Source organism: Myxocyprinus asiaticus, chromosome 32 (assembly GCF_019703515.2).
Source record: "Myxocyprinus asiaticus isolate MX2 ecotype Aquarium Trade chromosome 32, UBuf_Myxa_2, whole genome shotgun sequence".
NCBI lineage: Eukaryota > Metazoa > Chordata > Actinopteri > Cypriniformes > Catostomidae > Myxocyprinus > Myxocyprinus asiaticus.
This window is the reverse complement of record NC_059375.1, coordinates 34035299-34055507: the sequence shown is the minus strand read 5'-3', so window position 1 is coordinate 34055507 and position 20209 is coordinate 34035299. Positions and strand designations below refer to the sequence as shown.

General features: G+C 37.0%; 1 protein-coding gene and 1 non-coding gene across 7 annotated transcripts in view; one reads left to right on the top strand and one right to left on the bottom strand.

The window, feature by feature from the left end:
* Nucleotides 1-20209, bottom strand: part of ndst2b (N-deacetylase/N-sulfotransferase (heparan glucosaminyl) 2b) — a 134207-nt gene that overhangs the window by 45635 nt on the left and 68363 nt on the right. Inside the window, exon 1 of one of the 6 annotated variants that reach the window (XM_051666637.1) lies at nucleotides 9544-9632. The exons of the other annotated variants lie outside the window; for them this stretch is intronic. The gene's annotated coding sequence lies outside the window, so the exon portion shown is untranslated. Of the gene's footprint in view, nucleotides 1-9543; nucleotides 9633-20209 lie in introns of those variants that run through there. 6 annotated transcript variants of the gene reach the window in all.
* On the top strand, nucleotides 12383-12453 carry trnag-gcc (transfer RNA glycine (anticodon GCC)). Its single transcript has one exon. It is a non-coding gene; the product is annotated as a tRNA-Gly (tRNA).

Below are 20209 nucleotides of genomic sequence, written 5' to 3'. Positions count from 1 at the left end.
GGAGACATAGTGTGTGTGGAGGCTTCACGCCACCCACCGCGGCAACCATGCTCAACTCACCAAGCGCCCCACCGAGAACTAACCACATTATAGTGACCACAAGGAGTTTACCCCATGTGACTCTACCCTCCCTAGCAACTGGGCCAATTTGGCTGCTTAGGAGACCTGGCTGGAGTCACTCAGCACACCCTGGGATTCAAACTAGCGAGCTAGTGAACTCCAGGGGTGATAGCCAGCGTATTTTACCACTGAGCTACCCAGGCCCCCACAAAAGAGTTTTTGTGATATTTGGTAATAAACAAACAAAAAAAAAAATCTTTTTTTTTTTTTTTACAAAAACAATATTGCTTTGTGTAGTGTAAAGCAGCAAAACACAGAATTAATTAGGAAACACTGACGTTCGATGATCGTCCTTGCCCATCTCTACCTCCCCCACACTTGTCGAGCTGTCAGTCAAAGAGAGATGACCACAGTAGCATATACACACTCTAAACGCCTGTCAAATCCATTTTGGAAAACACTCCTTCAGACAGACTCAAAAACACAAACAGCAATTAGAGATGTCAGTTCCCATTCACAGCCGGAGTAACTGACAGTGTCTCTCCGCTCCTCTCAACAGTCTCTCATAAACACACAACACATTAACACAGACAAACAAAAGACAAACGTAGCAGCTAATCGTTCCATCAGGAATATACTGTAAGTCAAGCTCCACACAGCATTAAAATCTAAAATCAATTTCAATTTTCATGCTTTAGCTTCTCCTTCTCCTCTACAAAATCTCCATGGTTTTGGATCAATCAATCCATCCTTCCTGTGCCCTCCATCTCTGAGATACTGTATTAAAAGTTTATCCAAGGTTAGATCCAAACAGTCTCCCAGCAGTTTTGATTGGGTGTCTCAAGGAGGACATGGATATGGGCTGAAGAACAGTTATCCCTTTATAGCCGAGTTGGAGTTAGGACATTCTATTAGCTAGAATGTCTGGAGTTTTCTGATTTATGGCGCGACATGTCCACCTCACAGTCAGGGGGAACTGTTAGAAACAACCAGTCAGTCATTTCAAGCCATCGACCCAATGCAATCAGACTTTTTCATGATTTAGAGAGAGGGAGAATGAGGGGAAGGAGATGACAAATGCCACAATGTGGAGAGAAAAAGAGGACAAAGAGGGACAGCTCTGTTTCAAAATCTAGCAAGCTGCCTACCTAGACAGCACTTGCCTAGAAGCATACTGGCTTTTAAGATACCTTCTTTTGGCTAAATTCTAAGGCAGCATTGCATATATGCTTTGAGGAAAAGGTAATTCAAGAATGCATTGCTAGCTCCATGCAAAAATCCATACAAATTGTAGTGCACAAGAGTTGTTTATGTTGTTTATAGATATACTTCATTCATTCAAAACAAAAAAGTATGCTGTAAAAGCAATAAAAAGTTGACAATTTTATTCAATGTATTTTTTGTGCTTAAGAGTATCGAGGCGTTTTTTTTTTTTTTTGTATTGAGTCATTATTAACTTAGTAGCAACATGCTAACGTCAAACTCCATTGTGAGGTTCCATTCCACTTAGGATGCTACCTTGGAAGGCAGCTATACATGTAGACAACAGGTTTTGGAACATGGCCCTAGCAAGTAATCTACCCTAATAGACAGCATTTAAAGGAATATTCTGGGTTAAATACACATTAAGCTCAATTTAAAAAAATACTTTTGACTCTTCCCTCCCTTTCTTAGAAAAAAGCAACAATCAAGGTCACTTTGAGGCACTTACAATGGAAGTGAATGGTCCAGTTTTTTGAGGGTTTAAAGGCAGAAATGTGAAGCTTATTATCTTATTAATAATACAAGTTCAATACAAGCTAAGCTCAGCATTTGTGGCATAATGTTGATTACCACAAAAAATAATTTCAACTCATCCCTACTTTTCTTTAAAAAAAAAGCAAAAAGGTTACAATGAGGCACTTCCAATGGAAGTGAATAGGGCCAATTTATTGGAGCGTTTAAAGGCAGAAATGTGAAGCTTATTATTTTATTAAAGCAGATACAGTACATTAATACTTTTGTTAAAACTTGTGTACTATTTGACCTATAAAGTTGTTTAAAACAACTTTTTTACAATCGTTTTAGGGTTTACAGCATTATGTAATGAAGTTCAAAAATTTGATGTAACTACACTGAAAAGGGTAGTAAGCGATTTTATCACACTAAAATCACATTAACACACATTGTTTGATTTACGAACTGGCCTTATTCACTTAAATTGTAAGTGCCTCAATGTACATTTTTTATTTTTTTTTTTTTGTGTTTTTTTTTTTTTTTAGAAAAGGAGAGAAAAATCCCCCCCCCCAAAGAAAATTGTGGTAATCAAACTTATACCACAAATGCTGTCGACTGAGCTCAGCTTGTTTCGAATCTGGAATATTCCTTTAAAAAGGCAACATACAGTAGGTTTGCTCCTGACACAAAGGCTAGGGTACAATGGGGCTGAAGGCACACTTTTTTCTGGTCGCAAAGTGTATTAAGATTGAAAAAATACATATATTTTTTGGAATATCGATGGAGAAACATAATCTGTGTTAAAAGAAATAATAATGCTGTTTTGGTTCAAATACCCCACACTTGAAAGACCCCTGTATTTGGGATAAAAGGCCCCCAGGGGAGTTATAGTGATATTGTGTAAATATTGAGACAATAGTTATAGGACAAAATTTGTTAATTTTAATAACAAATTAAGATAATGCTTATTCAAAATAACAACTTCAGAAAAGAGTTACCATTTCCTGTTAATTTTTCTAATTAATCTAATTCTAGAAACAAATATATCTCCATTGTGATTGGATCGATAATTTTTGTATCTTTTTTTTTTTTTTTAACAAATCTATTTGCCCCACTTAAAAAAGTATTTTGTGTTTTATAGGGGCCTTTAACCCCATTGTACCCTACCAATATTTGTGTGTTTGCTATATAATTTTTTGTGCTGACATTATCATGTTGTTAGCTTAGCAACATGCTAAGCTATATCCTATGTAGGCAGTAGACAGCAAGGCAGCTCTCTAGATTTTGGAGCAGAGCAAGAATGAAGACAGATAACTAGGGAAAATGAGACAATAAACACAATAGAATAACTAGATTAGCTGCTCTGTTTGTGCATGTATGCCTGAGGCTAGATAACATCTCTTTATCGGCTTGAGTTAATCGAATGCTGGATAAATATTAAACTTAATCATGTCATGACATTACATTGTTCATCCAATAACATCTATATGAAAGTTTTAAATAGGATTTTAGAGTTAAAGTGTTAAAGAATGAGAAACTGAAAGAAAGATTTTATTTGTTTCCAGTAAAGAGGCCTTTTCCATTCTTAACAGACAGCAACATGATCCTCTGCTTATTGTCTTGAAAGAGAAAGTGTCTTTTCGTTTGTGAATGTCGTGCACTGAACACCCAGATTTTGCCTCAATGAGAAGAACAAATGCTAATACAAAAGTAATTCTCTTTGATCAAATGGCATAAATACTGTGCAAAGGGACAAAAGAAGCAGGACAATTTAATGAAAGGAAAAAGGGAAATTAAAGTGCACAGTTCATAAATCCTATATGGCAACAGACATATTAAGAAAGATAAAGCACAGACAGACATCTAGTGAATTTGCCTTTTAAATTAAAGATTTGCAGCTACTGTACTTGTAAATCTCTTCAGCGCAGGACACAAATTATGAGGTGGGTCTGATTTGAGCCCCTCTAATTATGGCTTGAAACCCCCCAAAGGATGTCAAAACAAATGGTTGAGGGGATCTTAAAGGTACATACAGTATTGCCTTTTACATATAGGTATACAGTATATGTCAACAAGGTTTTGAAATGTTTAAGTAACCGCAAAAGTTAGTTTTACAAGATTACAAGTCAGTCAGGGTGTGTATTTTCACTTGGTGGTTAATAGATGCTTGAAAACAGAAATCGCGTTCACCTGAGGAAGTAGCCATGACAACAGTGGGAGTTAGTGTTTGGTTAAAAAGTGTTTAAAATAGTTGATGTTTGGCTAATTGAGCTAGGGTTACCAAAATATGATTTAGATTACGCGAAATGAACCTTAACAGACTGTCATGAAAATGTCCTTTTGAAAAAAGTTGAAAGTCATTGTATAACTCGCACACTGCTTTAGCGGTTGCCGTCACAACAACTAAAACATCCTTAGGAGACAAATAGTCATTCAAACATGACAGTTTATATCAACATTTGCGTATGTGACATTGCGTAAAGCTCCGCTCAAGAACTTGGACAGCCTGATAATGTTTTAGTCGGATCTGAAGTGCTTTCACAGGAACCGGTTAGCATTTCAAATGTCAAGTGTTAGTGGCGATGTGTGCAGCCTTGAGCACAAAAGCATAAAACACAGTTAAAGTGCATTTCTTCAGACACCCGCATTCTACAAAATCCCTTAACAACCTCTAAGAGCCCAAAGCTATAACAGCTGTACCTCAGAGGAGAAAATCATATCCTCTCACCAGCCATTCAAATTCAAATGTCATCTGTGATTAAACCTTAAGGGGTGGCAAATGATATCTTTTCATCCCTCTGAATGCATTCAAAATAAAAAGTCTATAAAAGAGCAAAAGAGAGCAAACTGTACACCAACCACAGCAAAACATCATTATAAAGGCTTTTAATGACAGCTTTTTGAAAACTTGCTTTGAGAGTTTCAAATCAACCACCATGGTCACACATCAACTCGGGAATGTCCGAAAATTCACTTTTCCCTCAGAAATGGCTGGGTTATCTGGTAAGATCATGCAGCCATGGGCTGTTTTTCTCTGTCCTTCCAGGTATCAAGGCCTCTGTTCAGGGAAATTGATTTCCTTTGAAGACAGCAGCGACAGAGGAATGGCCAGACCGAGGCATTCTGCTGCATGCTAAACAATGAGAATTGCTCAGGTCAGACAGGTGCAGGTGCTTATCTAAGGGTCAGACAGCCAATCACGGGTTAGACAGAAGTGCAGATCAATACAGTAATGGTCTTCATGAGGATCAATGAACTGTAACAATGTTCCAAAATCTGTTTGCACACAAATGCATTGGCCCCAACTAGTGTACACATAAGAAACACTTTAAAATGCATGTCTTTGCATACTAAAACACAATATGGTACCAAATGGCATTTATTTTAAGAAAAATACCACACAAACACACTTCTCAAGCAAAACATATCACAAAAAGAAGTTTAAAATGATAAGAAATCATAGTAACTAAAAAAGAAAGAAAAAAAAATGCAGAAGAAATTAGAAGTTTAAATGCACGGTCACATTTACCTTTGAGGGGCAAATTTCCGCGGGCAAAGTGGGCGGATGTTGAGGGCGTGTGAAATCAGCAAAAAATTAATTGCCAAGCAGCCTTTTTTTAATGCTGCACTAAATACTCTGTAAGAGTGACGTTAACAAGAAACTCGCCACTAAAATGATATCCTTGTTAGAGCTTTTACCGATTAATAGGTGCCGATATTTGCATTTTGGAACTATCAGTTATCTGCAAAAATCAATGCCAATCATTTTGTTTATTTTTTATTATTGTTATTTTTCTCTGTGTTCCTTTGTGGTTGGCACTGGAGGATTCTACAAATTTAATGACTTAATTCTACAATATATCAGCGTCCTCTAAAGGTGAAATAAAAACAATAACTGACACCTTGTGGGGATCTAAATCTTTCATCATTGACAATATACCCCATATATATTTTATCCTCACCTCAATGCATATTTTGTTATTTTGATTAGTTAATCAAGTGTTCTAAATTGAAGCAAAAGCATGCAAAAGAAAATGTGAACATGCTCCATCAGCACATACATTGTATCTCCAACTTCATATCTTGTGGATTAAACCTCATTTGGTGAAATATATATACATAAAACCCTTCATCTGGTGAAATATTCACTATATATTTACAAACCATTATCTGGTGAAATATAAACTGTATATTTACAAAACCCTTCATCTGGTGAAATTTACACTATATATTTACAAAACACTTAATCTGGTGAAAATAGTATAGGCTATAAAAAGCTTAACTTGTAAATACTTACATAGAAAGCACTGTAACAGAGTCTAGTCTCTGACATTTCAAAATAAGAGTCCCCGCTGTATTTTGCGCTTTTTTATATTTAAAATGTCTTGCGTTATGCACCAAATCTTCATATCTATTCTGGTCATTGTTGGGATTTTGGTTGCACAATAAACTGCATTTCGGATTTTTCTAATTTTGGACTGTTGGGTCTGCACCCATCATAGTAAGAAAAGACTAAATTTTGTAAAATTCTATACTTAGATTATTAAAACTATTGGTCGATTAATCAGTTATCTGCCTTTTTCATGCCCTTAGTTATCGGAATCTGCAAAATCCACTATCGGTCAACCTCTGATCCTCGTCCATTGTGAATATTCAGTGTAGCTTTGTACAAAGCACCACCCATACAGAGGTCACTGCCAAACCAAGCAACTTCCTACTGGTCAATGCAATGAATTCACCTGTTAAAGTTCACCAAACTTGAACTCCCCCCAAAAAAGGGGGAGATTCTGTGGCACTGGAAGTCCATTGCATGAAATTCAAGATTGTGCAGATTACCGCTGAGATGACTATATTTGGCCACAGAATTTCAAGTAGGTATAGTTGCAAATGGGGGCGGAATCTCCAAAAAAGGGTGGGGTTACTCCAGAAGAGGGCGGGATTTCCACTCAAGGTTAGGATTAGGGGGTCCCTATTTCTTTGCTGGCAGTTTGGAGCTCCTGCCCCTTATTGGAGCTCTGCCTGCAGCTATATCCTTCTCTGGATTTTCGCTGTGCGAAGGTAAATGTGACCGTCCTTTAAGATTGACAATTTTAAGAGTGACTAAAGTGTCCAAATACGTTTTGAGTCATTTACATATGCATTTCAAATGTCTTATCATGAACTACATGACAAGAATTTCACTTCTCCAATTATTTTGATAATCGATTAATCTAACGACTATTAGAACGATTGTTCGTCTATTCGGCAGTTATTGCAACGATTAATCGTTAGCTCTTAACCGATTATTCCACTTGTGCCCGACTTAAAAGTTTGTATTAAACATGCTTACTAACAAAAAAGAGGACAAAATCATGTTTTAAAAATACCTCTAAATGACATTTACTGAATTAAAGGGGTAAATACTTTTTATTAAGTTTAATTCAGTAAAGAAATTCACTGCAAAAAAAAAAAAATCCTATTGTTATCAAGTGTTTTTGTCTTGTTTTCCATTTAAAATAGTCTAAAAATCCTTAAAACAAGATACATTTACTTGAGAAGCAACATATAAGATATTTAGACGTGCTTTAAGAGAATATATCTTAAATATAAGTGTATTTTGTATATAAGTGTATTTTCTCCACTTGGTTATACTTCTGCAAGTGCAGTAGAGACAAAATACACTTATATTCAAGATGTATTCTCTAAAAGCAAGTCTAAACATCTTATATGATGCCTCTCAGGTGAATGCATCTTTTATTAAAGGATTTTTAGATATTTTAAAATATTTGTATTTTTAATATTATATTCAACATTCTCAGATAAAAATTAAAATTATTTGTCTTCTGCAGTATAGCTGCTAAAGAAAATGTATGTTGTTTTAAAGGAGTTTTAGATATTTATATTGGAAAACAAGCCAAAACAAAAACAAATCAAAAACGTATTGTGTTGCAGTGTATAATGGGGCGAAGACTACCTCTCTCACCTTTGTTCACTTCAATCCATCTTTAACTCACAAAAAAACAAACTCTCTCTTATTAATAAAGCTGCGTATTGCCAATTTTCTTCACGATAAGAAATGCACAGTGAAACATATATTATGATTCAGTAAGTCGCGAGCCATCACGTTATAATCTAGCTGCATTAAACGTGCACGCTTGAGGGATGAGCGTCCCCGTGACAATGTGCCTCAGCCAGGTACAGTTTCAATCTCTCCTCCTTAGATCAGGACATTCGCACAACTCATAGAAGAGGCGCTGACCGCACAGAGAAATGCCAGTTTCGGAGTTTTAGTTATTTACATTATCTGCTTTAATATTATTTAAACTTTGATAAAGCTATAACGCATTAAATATAACTGCATTAAAGATGTAACGCCAGTGTGTTTCCTTTAAGAGCTCTGGCTCTACTTATTCCACAACGAGAGTGCTTCTGTATTTACTTATTTTGTATTTTTGCATTATAATTCCCTCATACTCTACGATCTACATCACCTGAAGCTGTGAAAGTTTGGAGTGCATCTGGACTGTGAGCTGTGTAATTTTTCCTCTCCTCAGTCAGGCGCGAACTGCAGTGCTGCTCTGACGTGTTATCATTAGAGTTTAATGTGATCACGCTACGTTGAATGAGATCAAACAACTATTCAACAATGAAAATGCTTGTCGACAAATTTTTATTGTCTACGTTTCAATAACGCTGACTAATCATTTCAGCTCTAACTCCAATACACCAAGTGTTATGCCATTACTCAAATAAACTGCAGCATTGTACATTGTTGCTTATCACACAGTGCATCTCATCTGTAATTTGACAACCTGGTCTATACACAATTGATGAAAACTCAAAAGCACTTCGGGGGACTTCCGGTGCCTGTTCACATCGGTTATTTTTCAACAACCAACCCTACCAGAAAGATCTGCATAATAATATCTAATAATAAACCTGCAAAGTTTGTTCCTTTCTGAGCACATTTACAGTATGACAGCTTATATAAGATATATTGTATATTACATAGACAGCCTTGATTTCCACAGGCAGCTGCAGGGATTTTATATCCAGCATTTGAAAAATGCTGCTTTTCTGCAGTAAAACCAAGTCAAGGAATCTCTGATGCCAATGTAAAGGATAAGCCTTAATTACGTCCTCATGAAACAATGTGTCAGCATGAGTTAGGGCAGAAGACTCCTGCAGTGATGGAATGGGAATATAGCCAGACACTGTCAATTAAAACGACCAGACAATGTGAGACACAAGCTCCTGGACAGGAATCCAGAAGAAGGATATGATACCCAAGCTATTTTTCCATTCACAGAAAGCCACTGGTCACATGTCAAAGGCAGTGATGAAACCCAAAGGCTGCTCTAATGAACTTGAGCTGCCATTTCATGTCATCTCTTCCTGTTTCTTTAGACACAGAGGGAAAGCCTCGGACTTCAAAGAGCAGGCAAGCCATACATTTTATTTAAAGACCCATAAAGCAAAATATTCACAATATATGAAGAACTCTTTTTTAAGCAGAAAGTCAAATGGTTATGTTCATAAACGTAATAACAGAAGCGTCCCAGACACGGCAGTGAACAGATAGTTTTGGCACAGAGACTAATTTTACCGCGCGGCTCACGCTTGGCAGCTCTATATGCAGTAGAACACGAAAATAATCAGGATATTACAGTAAAAACACAAAAGCATATAAAAATTATTCAAACCTAAGTACACTACAATTTATAGGTCTGCATCCAAGCAAACTGAAATTTTAACTAAATAAAGAGAATAATGTATAAACTGTTGGACCTTTGCAGATGATAGACATGCACGAGACTGCCTACTGTTGTTGCTGAAGAAGAAGAAATGTACCTCAGCTTTGCAAAGCCACATCGATGGAAGACACCAGACTGATTGTGGAGGTGGAGAAATACGAAGTGCTTTTCAACCCTCAGCATTCATTATACAAAGATTTGTTAGCTAAGGAATAGGATTGGGAGGCAGTTGGTTCGACAATTTGTGCTGATGGTATGTCAGTGTACACTCTGTCATTGTGTGCTGTCTTCATGCTATAAAAATTATACTGTCTACACACCTTTGTCGTGATTTAAACCTGATGTGCAGTTATTTTATTTTTTTTATGATTTAATCTTTTAACTCAATATTTTAAACTTTGCAGTAGTTTAAATTTTGTCAGATATTGTGTAATTAAAATGCCCATCGTCCTTCCCCCTCTTCTCCAAACCAAAAATCTAATTTTTATTTATTTATTTATTGGCCAGGTAATATCATATTTTTTAGGCATTATGTATAGTAGATGCAGAATCAACATAATGCATTTACACCAATAAATGTAATGTTATTAAATAATTTTTTTAAGTGAAATGCATGTTACCACATATACTGTACAGGGTACACTGAAAAGAGTTGTACTTCATTTGTGTTGGCAGCTGATACATGTAACAATTTAGGTATTATCTTGGCTCAATAGCATTGTGAATTGTGCTCCTCCTACTCATGAACTTACATGAATAAAGAAATTATTAACCATAACCCCCTCTCTAAAATATATTTGTAGGTAATTTAAACCATTTTAAAATAAAATATTTGACCTTGGATCCCAGAAAGAACATTATTTTCCATGCAGAGATATTTGCTGTCTCGCAGAAGAGACGCAGCCAGTGTGAAAGCCCAATGCTGACGCACCCCTCACACGGAGTATATGTGAATCCGGCGTTAGACTTCGAATGGGAAACAATTTAAGTTAAAGGGATAGTTCACACAAAAAATGAAAATTCTACCATTTATTCCATGGAACACAAAAGGAAATGTTTAGTAGAATGTTAGCCTCAGTCACCATTCACTTTCATTGCATCTTTTTTCCATACATTGAAAGTAAATGGTTACTGATGCCAGACATCTACTTTTGTGTTCCACGAAAGAATGAAAGCCATACGTGTTTGGGACAATGCAAGGGTGAGCAAATGATTATTGGGTGAACTTTCACTTTAAGTGGTATGAGCTGAATTAATTCCATTTAGAATAAGAAGAGGAATTTCAACAAAACAAAAACATTTTTTTTTGCAAGCTCTGTATAATTCTGATCTCAGACCTGTTTGCCCAACCACAACATTTGCACCACCAACACCTGCACTGACTGTTAGACACAGTGTGATCACTTTCATTTTCACATAACAGGGCTCCAGACTAAAAAAAAAAAAAAAATGACTTAGGAGCCATTGGCTCCTTAGTTGAAACATTGAGGAGACAAATGGTTGGTTTCAGTTGCCAAATCATATAATTTCTCGATTTAGATTGTTGTCCAGAAACAAGATAGAAAGCAGAAGAAAAGGAAGACCGCTAATAACCCATTAATCAGAGGTTTTATAAACAGAATATATATTTGAAAAGATACGTAAGTTTGAATTCCCCATTTGTCTCATCAATGTTCACACCCCTTTCATAATTTATACAAATATAAGAGATACATTTTTTATTTTTTTTTTGATTTAGTACTGCTCTTCAGAATCTACATAAGCAGATATTTACAGGGCTCCACACTAAGAAATGGCTAAGGAGCCATTGTCTCCTAAACTGAAACATTAAGGAGCCAAATGGCTGTTTTTAGTCGCCAAATCACAGAATTGCTTGATTTAGATTGCTGTTCAGAAACAAGTTAGAAAGTGTGTGTGTGTGAGTGTGTGTGTGTGTGTAAATTTATATATATGAAATCCCAGATGCAGTTTATTGTGCTACTCCAATCCCAATCAATAATTACCAGGAGAATAAAAGTGGTACACAATACGGGACTTTTAATTATAAAGAAGCCTGCAATACTCATGTGACTCTTATTTTGAAATGTCTGCACTCCCAGTTGTGAGCTCACTGATGGCTGATTTGCTGAGAAAGTGAATCTGATTCAAACTGCTAACCTGAGCTCCTGAGTTCAAACACTCAATTCTTTTCTGGTGATTCATGAAAAAGATCTGGTTCAAAGGAATCATTTTGTCATGACTGTCTCGCGCTGGGTTTGTTGTTGCATGCGGTGCAGCGAGCTCATCAGAAGCAGAACGTGAGACAATGTACATAGATTCAGAATTAAAATATATAATTTTATTTTAACATGGTTGACAGTGATTGGACGATGCTGGCCATTTCTTGTATCATAATTAATTATGCTAATTTCTGATTGGTAAAATGCTTCAGCACTGGTTATCACTTGTTTGATTGACAGTGCAAAGAGAGAACATTGAGATTCATGCCAAAGTAGAAAAAACATAATATAAAAAGTCAAATAATTTTTATTTGTATAGTTTTCTATTAGTGCTTTTCCCAAAACACATTGTTCCAAAGCAGCTTTCCAGAAATTTCCAGATGTCTGTAAAGTATCAAAAACAAGAATAACCAACACTCCTGGAAACATAATACATTTGATTAAAAAGAAAAGCCTTTCTATAGCTTGGTATTATTTAAAATTTCACAACTTAGTCCTGCTGCATGTCACACTCGTGTCTCAGGATATGACTGAACTCAATGGTCAAATCCAGGGATATCCAGTTTTCTTCTCTGCCTCTTAGCTATGTCAGTAATGTACGGTATTCCATTTGTTGGCCTTGATTTGTAACTAGCATTTACCATCCACCCACAAGCATTGGTGGTTCAGTGGTAGAATTCTCGCCTGCCACGCGGGAGACCTGGGTCTGATTCCTGGCCAATGCATGAAAATATTATGGGCAGTGGTGGCTCAGCAGTTAAGGCTCTGGGTTACTGACCAGAAGGTTGGGGGTTCAAGCCCCAACACCACCAAGATGCCACTGTTGGACCCCTGAGCAAGGCCCTTGATCTGCTCCAGGGGTGCTGTATCATGTCTGACCCCAGCTTAGCTGGGTTATGTGAAAAAATGTATATTGTATAATGTGTGACAGAATAAAGGCTTCTTTTGAAAGTAACGCTTTAGTAATATTTTATCTTTCTAAATGAACTTTCTACTTAAGTCTGTTGACAAACTGCGCCTTCACCCCACCTCCATCCTCCTTTCCATCAGTGTTCAGAGGGTGTTTATTAACACAAGCACATAGAGTATGGTGTAAAAGACCCCATAAATCTGTCCACCCACTCCTGTCCAGTTCCTATCCACACACTTCATCATTGTAGTGTAGATCTTTCACTTTGCCTTTGGCCCACTTCTGCAGGAGGTGCTGTTTGCCAACAGCAAAATATAGTTAACCATTAACTATGGTTAATATCATTAATGTGACATTTTTTTGGCATAAAAGATTCTCATTTAGTGTTGTTTGGTAAGACAAGCAACACCATTATAATTTCTCAAACTTATTAAGGTGTTTGTTCCATTACTTTCCTAATTGATCAGACATAAAATTTTCATCTGGAAGACAATAAAAAAGGCAAAAACAGAACAAAATCCATCCTTTTGTTGAAGGAGGGCCCTGAGCCATATCTAGAGACTAAAATACCATAGAGACTTGGGGGTGGGCCAGTAAGCAACCACCTACAATTGCTTGCAAACACCCAGAACACTCTAGCAATACTCTACGCTGTAAAAAAGTATTGTTGAGCAAACATAAAATCAACACAACATGCTGCAGAAAGATTTTTGAGTTCTCTCAATGACCGTCTTAATATTTGTTCTCAGTTACATTGCTTTGTTTTGTCAATGTGAATTAGTTTGTTCACTAAATGCAAACATTCTTGTTAAGAGAACTACTCATTTCTTGTTCAGCCAACTATCAATTCACAATATGAGAACTTTCATTTAGTCACCATTTCAATTACTTTTAGATGAAGTTAACAGCAGTTTTTGCCTCTGAAGAGAGAGGCATGTCTTGCAAGGCAGTACGTACAATTGTTTGATGTAGACACACAATAGACCCCAACCCTTAACAAACGAACCTCAAAAACAGTGACAATCAACAAACAAAAAAAAAAATATCAAAAACAGCATAAAGTCAGCAAACAGCAAAAAATAAGCCTATCCACAATTTTCCTGAGAAACCACTGGGCGGCGCCATGATGATTCTGATTGCCTGTTTTGTATTTATGTCTCGAGATGCCAAGTAAAAACTGCCAAAACTAGCGATCCAGAGAACAACAACAATCATTTAAGTGTTACTTGATGTAAAAATGATTTTCAGGCTCAACTTGTGCAGTTGTTGGCTGTCATAACAACTCAGAATAATTAATGATATCAACGTAGCTTACCTCTGACCATCCCTTCATGACATCTTCACATTCAGGTGAGGCACTGTCTATAAAAATCTCTTGACTCTGTGAAGTATCAGCATGTTTTTTTTACAATTTTTACAAATGTAATAGCTTAAACATTACATTACCCGCTAAGAATATATGCCAATGCGAGTGAAAACACCGAAGACCGGAAATTGAAAACAGTCGAATCGTGGAACACTTCCGCATTCAGAAAAAAGGTGGATAACACTAACCACATAATTTATTCATGTTGCACTGCATGCTGCGAACTCGCAAATCAGCAGCATTGTTCAATATGAAACTGTTCGTTCAGACAACTCTGTTAGACTAGTTGGGACAACATTTGGGGGAATACTGTTGGTCTAACATGTGTTTTTATATAGATGCAAAGTAGGAATTGTAGAAGTGAGATTTCCACAGGCAAGCACCTCACACTTTTTCTTGTAAAAATCATCTATTATGGTGTAAGTAATCTCATAACATTTTAAATCCTCATTTAGAAGTACATTTTCACCATCGACAATATAGAAATGAAGAGTTATATTACAACCTTTACAACACTCTACAGTATATGACAAGATTCTTTAGTCTGCCTTCAAACAAATAATGTAACTTGCATGTTACATGATGTCAAATACTTCAATCATCTCACCCATGCTTGAATAATTCTTGAAAATGGAAATTATTAACTTAATTCTATTGGACAGGAATTCATCTATATTTTATAGTTGTGGGGGATGGGGGATGGGTTACTTACACTTTACTGGAGTCATGGGAACAAGTGTTAAGTCTGGCACCATGACAACACAGAATAGCACTTCAGCACGACAGATTAATTAATTCAACATATTGTAGTCAGAATTTGACATTTTGCTCAAAGGATAGTGATACAGTTTCAGCTTGATCCATCTGGAATGCACTCATTAAATTCCCTTTTATATTTTATCGTTTTATAATTGGGATTCAGTAATTTGTGACAAATCACCCCAGACAGATTTGGAGACCACCAAATGCTAAGAAAAATATCCAAAATATGATGCTAAGCTTTTAAAAGGGAAAAGGGAAGTTGTATGAATGATTGAAATGACGTACTGCCTAGCACACGGACCATAGCAACTTACAATCAATGGAAATATGCCTCTGTAGGAATACATGTTTTTAAATGGAAAAGGAACCTTTTCTATAAGGAATAGTTCACTCAACAAAATTTACTCATGTTGAATAGACCCTACACTCACTTAAAACTTTATTAGGAACACTATGGTCCTCATAAAGTGCCCGCCTCAAGGTTTGACGTGTTGTGCTTTCTGAGATGCTATTCTGCTATTCTGATGTCTGTCAAGTTCCAAAAATTAAAAAAGCACCATAAATGTATCATAAAAGAGATTCCATACACTTTGTATAGAAACAAGCGGAATTGGACATTTAGCCTTACATCAACTTTTGTGTTCCATGGAAAAAAGAAAGTCATCTGGGTTGTAAATGATGACAAAATTTTCATTTTGGGGTGAACCATCCATTTAAAAACTTCTACTTTCCCAATGACTTGTTTGACTTCTACACTTGACTTTCTCCCAAACATTGTTTTCTGTAATAGAACTTCCGATAACCATTGACTTCATAATTCGGATGGCGAGCAGCAGACAACTGCTCCCCTGAAGGCTATCAGGCCATGCTAGGAAGTGCGTCCAATTGGATGAAACACTGAAATATTCATGAGAGGCTGATAGAGTTAAAGCATTCTGTTGTTCATCTGGGCTTTCAACCACTGACAGAACATTAGCCGCTGTTATGGAGAGAGGGAAATGGACTTGAAAATGACCAGTTTCTTGTTTAAAGGCATCAGTAAATATTTACAACGAGGCTGTAAATTTCACGTTTCAGACAATATAGCAGAATGGAAGTCATCTGTGATAAAGAGACTGAAAGATGTAATGAAGAAATGAACAGGTAGAGATCGACCAATATTGTTTTTAAAGACTAATACCAATACTGATTATTTTCATGTTTAAGTGTCAGGTAACAAATATTCAGAACAGATTTGTAATACTTGTTTTATTTATGATTTACAACAGTAACAAAATAATCAAACTCCAACAACAAAAAACATATTAATAATATTTTATGATGACCATGACAATGTTGATGATGATGATTATTATTATCATCATCATAATCAACATCATCATTATTATAAAATGCCATTATATTTATGGAAATTGGGAATGTTTTGGGACCTAAATGGTCAGAAATCTACTTTATTCTTTATTTTTGGGCCATGTCTTTCTAGCTTAAAAAGATGTTTCTCACTTGATAATGAATGGCTGTTGTAAAAATGTCAATATTTTGTGCTATGCAAATTAAATGTATATATTTGGCAACTGGCTGGTAAATGTTTAGATTTCACTCTTAGTGAATGAACTGTGTAGTACAATAATGGAGTATTCAGCAGCAAGATCCTTTCACTGCATTTTGAGAGTAAAAGTTGTTCTGTATAATGTGTCCAAAGACGAGATCCACACAACCCATCTGTCATTGAATAATGTCTCTTTTAATACCCTCTCTGTTCTCTACAGTCAGTTGTTGATCAAAAACAACCAAAAGAAATATTTAATTCTAATCATGCATAGCACAGATTAGATTAGATAAACCCATTCGAGTCCTCTCTCATTAACATGCGCTCATCTACATCTTTACAGAAATGCCGGTATTGTTAAAGAGACGGTACCGGTTTTAGCACGTTCAACAAATCAATGTAAATACTTGTAAATAGTACAAATTATGCAATTAAATGATAAACGTAACAAAAAATATTATATGAAATATAATTAGTTATTTATTGGTTGAATACATGGATTTTCCAAAATGTGACTAAAATGATGAAAACTAATAAAATATAATTTGTAAAATTAATATTTTTGTTATTTTCCTTGTTAGAAGGTCCCCTGTGTAATTAACATCATTAGCTGGGAGAGAATTTATTTTCATATGTAAGCAAAAGGGACCCATATACCCATATGAATCATTATCGAATTGAAATTGGAAATGAACCAAATCAAGAGCTTGTGAATCAGAATCAAATCGAATCAGGAAATCTGTATCAATTCCCAGTCCTATTGGACATAGAGTAATGTAATAACATTAATGGGTGCTGCTATATTCTTTCTAGACCAACAATATGTTGCCATTTATTGTATACCTGATAAACAGATACCAGATATTAAACTTACACTAAAAATATAAAAATGTGAATAGTGGAATTTTTTTTTTTAAATCTGTAAAACTGAAATCTCTGAAAACAGGGCACCAGACAATGATTTCTGCATATTATCACCACTGCCAAAGGGAAATCCATATCATTTCATTTCATCATCTTGGCTCTTTTACCTTGGCACGGATATATAATCCCATTCCTATAATCCCTTTCTTGTATGAAACCTAAATTAAAGACATCCACAAACATGTTCAAACATTTTACAATTGTGGCCAAAAATATTGGCACCCTTGGTAAATATGAGCAAAGAAGTCTGTGAAAAAAAAAAAAAACTGCACTGTTTATCCTTTTGATCTTTCATTCAGAAAATTCACAAAAATCTAACCATTAATTTAAGAAAAACAATTGAAACAGGAAATATCTCATTATTAAATAAATATTTTTCTCCAAAATGTATTGTCCAGAAATATTGGCACCCTTTTATTCAATGCTTTTTGCAACCACCCTTTGCCAAGATAACAGCTCTGAGTTCCCTATCTGTCACTCACTCACTCGACGTTGTGTCGATGTAGTGACACTAGGGGTCACTCTTGGGAGCCCGAAACACCTCTGGTCTTTGATAAAAGGCCAACGAAAATTGGCGAGTGGTATTTGCATACCACTCCCCCAGACATACGGGTATAAAAGGAGCTGGTATGCAACCACTCATTCAGATTTTCTTTTCGTAGCCGAACGGCCTATGTTCACTGAGCTAAATTCCACGACTGTTCATTCACCTCTGCTGGGTCTGATGGCGCATTTCAGTGGCTTCTCCCTGCTCTGCACTGGTGCACTGCAGAGAACGCCCCTGGGCGCTTCGGCAGAAATAAAAGAGTATATTTCTCTAAAAGAGCAGCACACACAGAACATCTTTCCGTCTGTGTGTTATTCCTGGTTGCAGTCGTTATCTCTCGCCTTCTGATGGTCACGATCGCTGTCTTTCATGTCTGGGCATGACCCATGCGGAGACAGCGTTCGTAGATGGATCATGTACTCATTGCGAGAACATGACCATGGCAACGTTGCGGTCACGGCTTGCCTTCGTAAGAAAGCAAGCCACCCCAGCGGCTCCCCGCCTCGGTCCTTCTACCCACGGGTATGAGGCCAGCGCGGCTAGCACTGGGGGCGATTTGGGGACCCCAATGGGACCACCTCCGCCGGGTATCCCCCCACGGACCTCCCATTCCCCAGCACGCTTGTCTGCCCCGATCGGGCTTCCAGATGAGTCCGCCGGCTCATCTCACGGTGAGTTCGACCTCTTGTTCGGAGCCCACGAAGGTGATGAGCTCTCGAGCGCAGCATCGGAGAGCGGGCTCGTCCAGTCAGACGCAGAAGCCTCAGCTGGGCTCCCCCCTCGGGTACGGTCGTCCAGTCACAGGCTGACACGGAAATGACGGACATGCTTTCCCGGGCAGCCGCGAGCATCGGGCTAGAGTGGAACCCTCCGCTCTCCCCTGAACCCTCGCGGCTCGATGATTGGTTCCTGGGCTCGCAGCGCCGCTCACAGCCACGCCCCGCCCCAATTCCTTTCTTCCTGGAAGTGCACGATGACGGCCAAAGCCTACAGTGCCGCTTACGCAAGTAACCAGGACGTTTTCTCTTATAATGCCTAATGAGGTTGGAGAACACATATCAAGGGATCGTTAAACATTCCTCCATACAGAATCTCTACAGATTCTTCAAATTCAGAGGTCCATGTTGGTGGACTCTCCTCTTCAGTTCACCCCACAGATTTTCTAAACTAAAACTCAACGGCCAAAGACGTTTGTCCAGCACAGTGGTTTACACCTGCAGGGTGCAGCCACGATTATCTAGGAGTGTGACGGAATCTCTGCTCAGTTCAATGTTATAATATTGATAATAGCCACCGATGCTAAAAATACCGGCATTACCAAAATCGGACTAAATTCACTACCTGTGCGTTGTTTGATTACAGCCGGCTGCTCTCAAACGCTCACATGCGTGTGTCTGCCCACGTGCTTGTGTCTTGTGATGAATGCAGTGCTCCTGCGCAAGACTCTGCACTGTTTTTAATCAAAATACCCCTCTTTAGGTGATATTAATGTAAACACGGCTGTTAATGAATTACAAGAGTGTAAACAGACGGTATTAAATCTGCGCTCTTGACGAGATATTAAAGCAAACACAGCCATTAATGTATAAGCAGACCAGAAAAATTCTTCACATTTTTTTATCTGTGAGATGTCTAAATGTATATAAGCTGCATGCTGTCTGTTATATGCATTCAGGCATTCTTACTGCATCAAATCAGTATTAATGTATATCTAATAATCACACAATTAAGAGTGTCAAATATTTAAGTAGTTTCATTTTGCATTAAATTACTTTTTCTAATATTTTATATTATAATTTTTTTAATGTTTAATTGCTACTGTTGCTGAAAAACTTAAAGCACTGTTTACTCTGTTCTCTATTTAATTCCTTTACAAGTTTGAACTAAGTTTTACAAGAGAAACACTAAAGGCCTCATTGTTTCCATTTAAATTGTTAATATATATTTAAAAAATAAACTTGGTACAATATCAGTGTTTTATTGCATATTTGCTTACCAGCACAACACAAAGTTAACATAGAATTGTTAATGAAGCTTTTATCTGCTCGTTTTGCTTTTTTACTTAGCATGTTAGAATTTATTTATTTTTATGCAGTTTTTTAAAGATTTTTTATTTATTTATTTTTATTCTCAATTTATCCAGAATCGTGCAGCTCTACTAGAACGCAACCACAAGCCCCTCATCCGTTACTCTGCACTGACAAAAGACAAGAGATGAAAGGAGGATGAGAGGGAGAGGTGGTAAATGGAGGGATAGCTGATTATACCCCCCTGCCTGCTGCACCTTGTCGGATCGGATCAAACGGGCCCAGCTCTCCCATGAGATTATTTTACGAGTATGTGTGTGTAAATGAGGGGTGCTTAAGGCTGTCTGCCATCTCCACATTCACAGCAGGAGGGACCTACAGTGTGATGATGCAGCT